We start from the raw sequence: 7196 nt of genomic DNA on the forward strand, positions 1-7196 counted from the left end.
CAACTCTCTGTGGCCACTCCCTCCTGGCGTGGCCAGCGCTCTGAGATCAAGGCATGCCACCTGATGTTCTTCGTTACAAGGGAGATGCTCTGGATTGGCCAGCCCCGGAGCCCCTGACCTTGAAGGCTAATAATACATTCTTCTACACATCCTGCTTGGTCGGAATTTAGAGGGAGGACGGGATCTGTGATTTCTCAAGACAGTGATGAATGGGGGCGTTCACGGTGTGCTTTGCCCAAACCAGGCTTCCAGCATGTACCATAAAGGGTCAAGTGACACATGCTTTTCCTCGACAGTGACAATCACACCCAGCAGAGTGTACATGCTATGGAGTTGGTGGGCCTCTTTTAATGGCACAGGAAAATTAAGAGGGGAAATAAATGAGCTCAAGGCTTTAACTATTCAGTGCATGGCCAAGTTAAAGTACCAGAAAACTTCCATGACTGCCTGAAAAAAGCCCACATCTCTTATAGCTACAGAGTTGAAATTTCTGAAAATCCAAACCCAAACGTTGACCTTGTGGGGTGGCTGAGCTATACATGACATGACCATTTCAACTTGTGGCCACGCGGCCCTCCTCAATTACATTAATGCATCAATTGAGGAAGAGGGGAACCCTGAACACTGGAATGAATTCCATTTAAAAAGACTCCAGTACAGCTGAAGACGTTGAACCTCCAAATTCCACGGAACCTCTCTTGCTGATCGAAGCAGCCCTTGTCCCCTCTCGAAGGGCATTAGCTTGAAGGAACTATAAGGGTCACTCCTGAGCTAGATATGTCCTCAGGAGCCCACCTCTTCCTCCTGCTTCTAGATCTGCACTTACACTCAAACTCCAGCACAATCTGGGAGCATGGAAACAAAATCTGACCCAGGAAGACATACTATACACAACAAAGGATTGGGAAGTGTTTTCAGTTCCCATTGGCAAAAAATTCGGGAATATGTATGGGAATGGCCCCTACCCCAAGGGTGCTGGACCAAGGTGGGAGAAATGTGATGTTGGGGCTTGCCAGGAAAGACCATGGGAGATGCTACCATCGACGTGGACTTCCTGAAATCAACAGAGATGATAGAGCTCCCACGTGGCCCAGGGCCAGGGAGCCAAGGAGTGCATAGTTACCATAATAGGAACAGTAATAACCAGAAGAGCTTGACCCATGGTGATCTTTGACAACGGCTACTTGATCGTGAAGTACCTGAGACCAAAATGTTTGGTTTAATCACATAAAATTGATGGTATTCAACCATTTTGTACCTGAACGACTATAATTTAACATGATTCACCAACAGATGAGCAGCCCACCAGGACCTTCCTTGACTGGAATAAGAAAAAACCCTCTAGATCTGATCAATAGACCTGGCCTGAATCACCACAGTAGAGAGTCCTGGCCCCTCTTCCAGCCCCCAGATTTTATCCAGAGCCCCTTGAGGAACGACCCTACTCGTCTACCAAAAATGTTTAATGTACAGATCTCCTCCTTGCCTTCCTCCAAAGAGGCCATTTACTTGGGCAGTTGTAATGGAGAAAAGGAAGGATCCAGATGTGTGGGGAGGGGAGCATAGGACCCTAGGTCTGAGCTGATGTGAATTCTGGGAAGCTCACATCTCCCCTGTGGTCCTCCTTATGAATGTCAAGCAGTTAACAGGGTTTTGAGACTGATCCATCTCATACCAAGCTCTGTGGGTCCTCCAAGTCCTCCTGTAGTCATCCCCCTTATTCTGGAAAGCAGGGTAGGATAGACGGTCTTAGCAGGTGGAGGTTCCCTGGCTGGCTGGGGGAGGGCTATGGTAGCAGAGATGGCTGAGTAGAACACCCCAGAACTGCCTCTCTCTCTCCCAAAATAGAAAACCAAAAGGAATATTGTAAACTCAATTGGTGGTGAATTCAGTTTCACATGCTCTTCCAGATGTGGGCCTCTCTACCAGAGCAAATCAACATGGCTCCCAACACTCAACAAATCCTTTTACCCCTATACTCATCATTTATAAAACACAGGCAAATGGGAAGTTTGTTTTCACTGGGCAGTGAAAACAGTGCCCCTGCCCCGTTTTCCCTTAGGCCCATCAAATGTCCAGCCCTGCGTCATAACCTAGCACTCTGGGACTTGGGGACCTCGCTGTTCCATAGGACAACACACTGATTCACGGTACTGATGACACTGTGTAGCTCAGACCTGATGAGCAAGAGGCATAAATACTCTGGAAATCTTGGTAAGACACGTGCATATCAGAAGGTGGGAAGTGAATCCCACAAAGTGCAGGGGCCTATGATCTCAGTGACATGGCTAGTGCTACATTTGTCTGGGGCACGTTGCGACATCCCCTCCAAAAGGAAGTACCAGTTGCTAGACCAGACCACTCCTACTACGAAGCAAACAGCACAATGCCTAATGGGCCTCTTTAGATTTGGGATGCAACATGCATCTCATGCCATGTGCTCTCCCAGGTCTGAGTGGGGTCCGGAACAAGAGAAGACTCTGCAGTTCATCCAGGCTGCAGTACAGCTTCTCCACGGCTGGGGCTGAGTGACCCAAAAGAAAGTAGACAGCTGCAGCTCTGCAGCTCCAGGGAGGTGGTCGGAGGTGGTCCTGAAGTGGCTAAGGACAGAATTTCCAACAGCACCCCTGACTTTTCATTTTACTTGGAAGGATAGATGGTCAGACATATGGGTCTACACTGCCTCATTGGCGGCGCCTAATGGATGGTGAAGGACTCTTGAAAGGAACAAGATTGGTCACAGAAGGTCTGGGGAAGAATCTCTTCTAGTGGGCACAGAGTGGGCAGATAGATACTTGTGTCCCACGTAAAGCCTTACTAAAGGCCAGCTTCACGGAGGAGGCTCCCAATAATCGGGTGGACCAGATGGCCCTGTCCAGATGTTGGTCTGTGTCCTCAACTGCCCTGCTTTGCATGAGCTCAGCAACTCAGGCTTCCCCTCAGCAAAGCTGATAGAGCTCAGTCAGGGCTGAGAGCCAGACGCCCCGGAAAGAGTGCCACTCCCCAGAGGACAGCCAGCCACTTAGTGGCAGTCTGATTTCACTGACCTCCTTCTGTCATGGAAGGGATAGCAACCTGTCTTTCCTGGAGTAACCACTTGCTCTCAGTGTGATTTTGCCTTCTCTGCCAGCAAGGAATCCTGACAGTCACCATCCATGGACTTAAGGGAATGCCTTGGTCATTATGCAAGTTCTAGAATACTGCTTCTGTTCGAGGAACTCATTTCTCCACAAAGGAAGTGCATCAGTAGGCTTATTGAACTCTGCTTTGCCATGCTCCCCACTATCCTAAGTATTTGTGAGTGAAGGGATGGCCGTTTAATGGCTGGGGAACAATACTTTGCAGGACCCTAGGATGCAGTCTAGGCTCGGAACCAAGAGGCAAAGAAAGGGCTTACTCTGCTGTCTAGGATGACTGGTCCTGGTTCCAAGCAGAAAAGGGGGACCTACCAGGCAGTTGGGAGCATGCACCCTCAGAACTCCCATGTCCTGGTACGCATGTGTGGGAAACTCCAGCAACCCAAGAGAGGTAGGCCCCCTGATGGCACGGAACCTTCAGGGATGAAGGTTTGGATCACTCTGCCAGGCAAAGAACCAAGACAAGCCAAGATGAGCGCAGAGGGCCAAGGGAATGGTCTGGGATGAGTAGAGGAAAAGGAAGTCCACCTGCTTCGTTGGAGCTGCAGGAACAAGGGCTGCTGTGGGTGTGGATGCGCTCTTTCCCCCTCTCCCCTTCCTGCTCTAGCTGATAGGAAATGTGTTCATAGTGGCTGCCCAGTGTCTAGTGTTCAAGCTACAAGATCTAGAAGGAAGCGTGGCTCAGCTAGAAGGAACGAACACCACCCAGAGATGGATAAGGGGCCAGTAGGACTTTACATCTCCTCTTCTGGAAGGAGCGTCAGTGTGTCCTTGGTTGTTAAGGCACAAGTTGGGTTCAATTAGGTAGAAGGATAGTACTGTTTTCTTTGTTCAGAAGTTAAGTATAGGTCACCACAGTAAGATTCCATCTCACACCCCATCAGGAGGCCACTAGGAAAAAATGGGAAATGACATGTGTTGGCGAGGATGTGGAGAAACTGCCACCACTGTGCGCTGTTTGGGGGACTTTGGGGGGACAGAAAACAGCATAGTGAGTCCTCAGAAGTGTCAAACTCGGATTACCATAGGATCCAGCATATCCCCAAAGGGACTGAAAGCAGGGTCTCAAAAAGACATTTGCAAAGTGATACTTGGTGTGATCATAGCAGCAGGATCGGCAACAGCCAAAACTTGTGAGCAAACCGTGTCTATCTGTGAATGAATGGACGAGCAAAATGTGGTCCGTCCCTACACTGGAACAGTAACCAGCCTTAAAAAGGAAGGACATTCTGACACAGGCCACGACACGATGGACCTGAGGACCCTAAGCCGTGTGAAACAAGCCAGTCACAAAAAGACAAATACCGTGTGATTCCACTTCTATGAGGTCCCTAGAGTCGTGAAATTCATAGGAAGTAGGACAAGGGGTGCCAGGGGGAGGGTGGGGCTGGAGGGTGAATGGTTAATGGAGACAGGGTTTCTGTTTTGCAAGATAAAAAGTTCTGGAGATGGACAGTGGTGACAGTTGTGCGACCGTGTGAATGTACTTCATGCCAGAGAACTATGCACTTAAAAATGATCCAAGCGGCAAATTTTACATTAGGTGCATTTCACCGCCATGTTTTGAATATCCTGGTATTTAAAACTTAAGAAGAGAAACAAATGACTTGAGGGGCACCTGGTTAATTGTCCAACTCTTGGTTTCAGCTCAGATCGTAGTCTTTGGGTCGTGAGATCGAGCCCCGTGTCAGGCTCCACGCTCAGTGTGGAGTCTGCTTGAGATTCTCTCTCCCTCCGCCCTGCCCCCTTCCCTGCACTTGCACGTGCTCTCTCTCTGTCTTTAAAATATATAAATAAATCTTAAAAAAAAAGAAAAGAAAAAGAATGACTTGAAACACACACACACACACATGCACACACAATCAGTGTGATCTGTTCAGCTGGCAGATGGAACCAGGATTCAGGGGAAATTCCAGATCAAACAGATGTACCAGGAGCAAAACAATCTTGAGTTTTCTCTGGAAAATAGCTACTTGTGCCGGAAAGCTTAGGAACCATGGCCTCCCACAAACAGAAGACAGCAGCTCACCCAGACCTGAGAACAACGCGGTGATTTTGCACTAGTCCCAGGGAAAACTGTAACCAGTTTGATGTGGGCACCAAGACACACTTCCATTGTATTTGTACATATGCACTGATGGCAGGCCTTGATGGGAATGCAGAACATGACCTCGGGACTTAGTGCAACGTCATCTCTGGCCTCCCAGCCTCCTGTGAGCCCAAATCAGGAGTCAGTTTACCCCAGTCCCCGCAAGGGTCTGACAGCCATCTTGACTGCTGGCCTCAGCCTGTCTCCTCACCCTCCAGCCACCCGCCCTAGGCTTATGCCTGGGTCTGCAGGTGTCCATTGTCACAATAACCCAATGATCGAGACTGAGGCCATGGTGGGCTAAAGACTAGACCCCCTCAAACAAGGTGGGGTATTCTCATGACTCCTTTCCTCCCTGGCTCACTTCCCCACCTCCTTGTAGTGCTTCCTGGGACCATCACCCAAGTCAACTACTTAACTGCCCAAAAATGTTAAGTGTAGTTAAAGTGGAGGGGAGGTCACAGGGGACCAGAGTTGCCAGAATCCTGCCCCGAGTCCAGGCCATGGGGGAGAGAGAGAAGTGGATGCAGTTGGGAAATTTCTGGGCCCTAGGGAAGTGAGGAATTGGAAACTAGGCAGAGAGTATCCAACTGGAAATATGGGAAACTGGCCAAGATGCTCTGCCCACAAGCATCCTGACCTTGGGCTCCAGGAGGCAGCACTTCACCTGGGCTGTCAGGGGGCTAGAGGCGGCACCCACCTCCCCAGCCTCATTGCACACACCTTCATAATCCTACCCTCCAGACACCCTTTCTGTTCTTCTAACACACCAAATCCTTACTACCTCAGGGCCTTTGCACCTGCTGTTCTTATCCTGGATGCTACAGGTCTCACTCAAGCACAGAGAGCTTCCAGTGCTGCCTACAACCCATATTACTTCTGGATGGCTGCTGCAACAAAGGACCACAAAATCAGAAGCTTAAAACAACAAATATTTATTCTCTCGTACTTCCGGGGATCAGAAACATAACACCAAGGAGGAGGCAGGGCCTGTCCCTTCTGGAGCACCTAGGGGAGACCCCATTTCCTTGCCTTTTACAACCTTTAGGAGCCACCTGCATGCCTTAGCTCAAGGTCCCTTTTCATATTCATCCAACCTTGTTCATTAGTCATCCCGCCTCTCCCCACCAACACCGGTGATCACACATCACTCTGAGCCTCCTGCCTCCCTCTTATAAGGACCTTGTGATTATGCAGGCTCACCCAGATGATCCAGGATTTTCTTCCATCTCAAGACCCTTAGTTTATCACATCTGCAAAGTCTCTTTTGTTTTGTAAGGTCACATACTGCCAGACCTAGGTATTAGGATGTCAAAATTTTAGGCTTACATCACACCTCCCCACCCTCTCATCATATCATTCTCTATCACCATCCTTGTTCATTCTCCACACTGCATGGATCTCAGTTGGAATTCTTTTTTTTTTTAAGATTTTTATTTATTTGCGAGAGAGAGAGAATGAGAGACAGAGAGCATGAGAGAGAGGAGGGTCAGAGGGAGAAGCAGACTCCCTGCTGAGCAGGGAGCCCAATGTGGGACTCGATCCCAGGACTCCAGGATCATGACCTGAGCCGAAGGCAGTTGCTTAACCAACTGAGCCACCCAGGCACCCCCCTTTTTTTTTAAGATTTTTATTTCAGTTGGAATTCTTGTGTTCATTTGTTTCTTTTCTCAGCTACCTTCCCCGCCTCCTGTTCTGGTTTATCCACTATTTCTTCCCAGCACCATTGTGGGTGTTCAGTAAATATGTGTTAAAAGTAGATATGAATGGATGGATGGATGGATGATGAGTGGATGGATGATGAATGATGGATGGATGATGGGTGGTGTGTGGATGATAGATGGATGGGTGGATGGATGGATGAGTGGATGGGTGGGTGGATGGATGGATGGATGGATGGACGGATGGATGAGTGGATGGATAGGTGGATGGATGGATGATGGGTGGATGGATGATGAATGATGGATGGA

This window comes from Callorhinus ursinus, unplaced genomic scaffold, assembly GCF_003265705.2.
Source record: "Callorhinus ursinus isolate GAN/ISIS: 27379988/994484 unplaced genomic scaffold, GSC_fseal_2.0 scaffold51, whole genome shotgun sequence".
NCBI classification, from domain to species: Eukaryota; Metazoa; Chordata; class Mammalia; order Carnivora; family Otariidae; genus Callorhinus; species Callorhinus ursinus.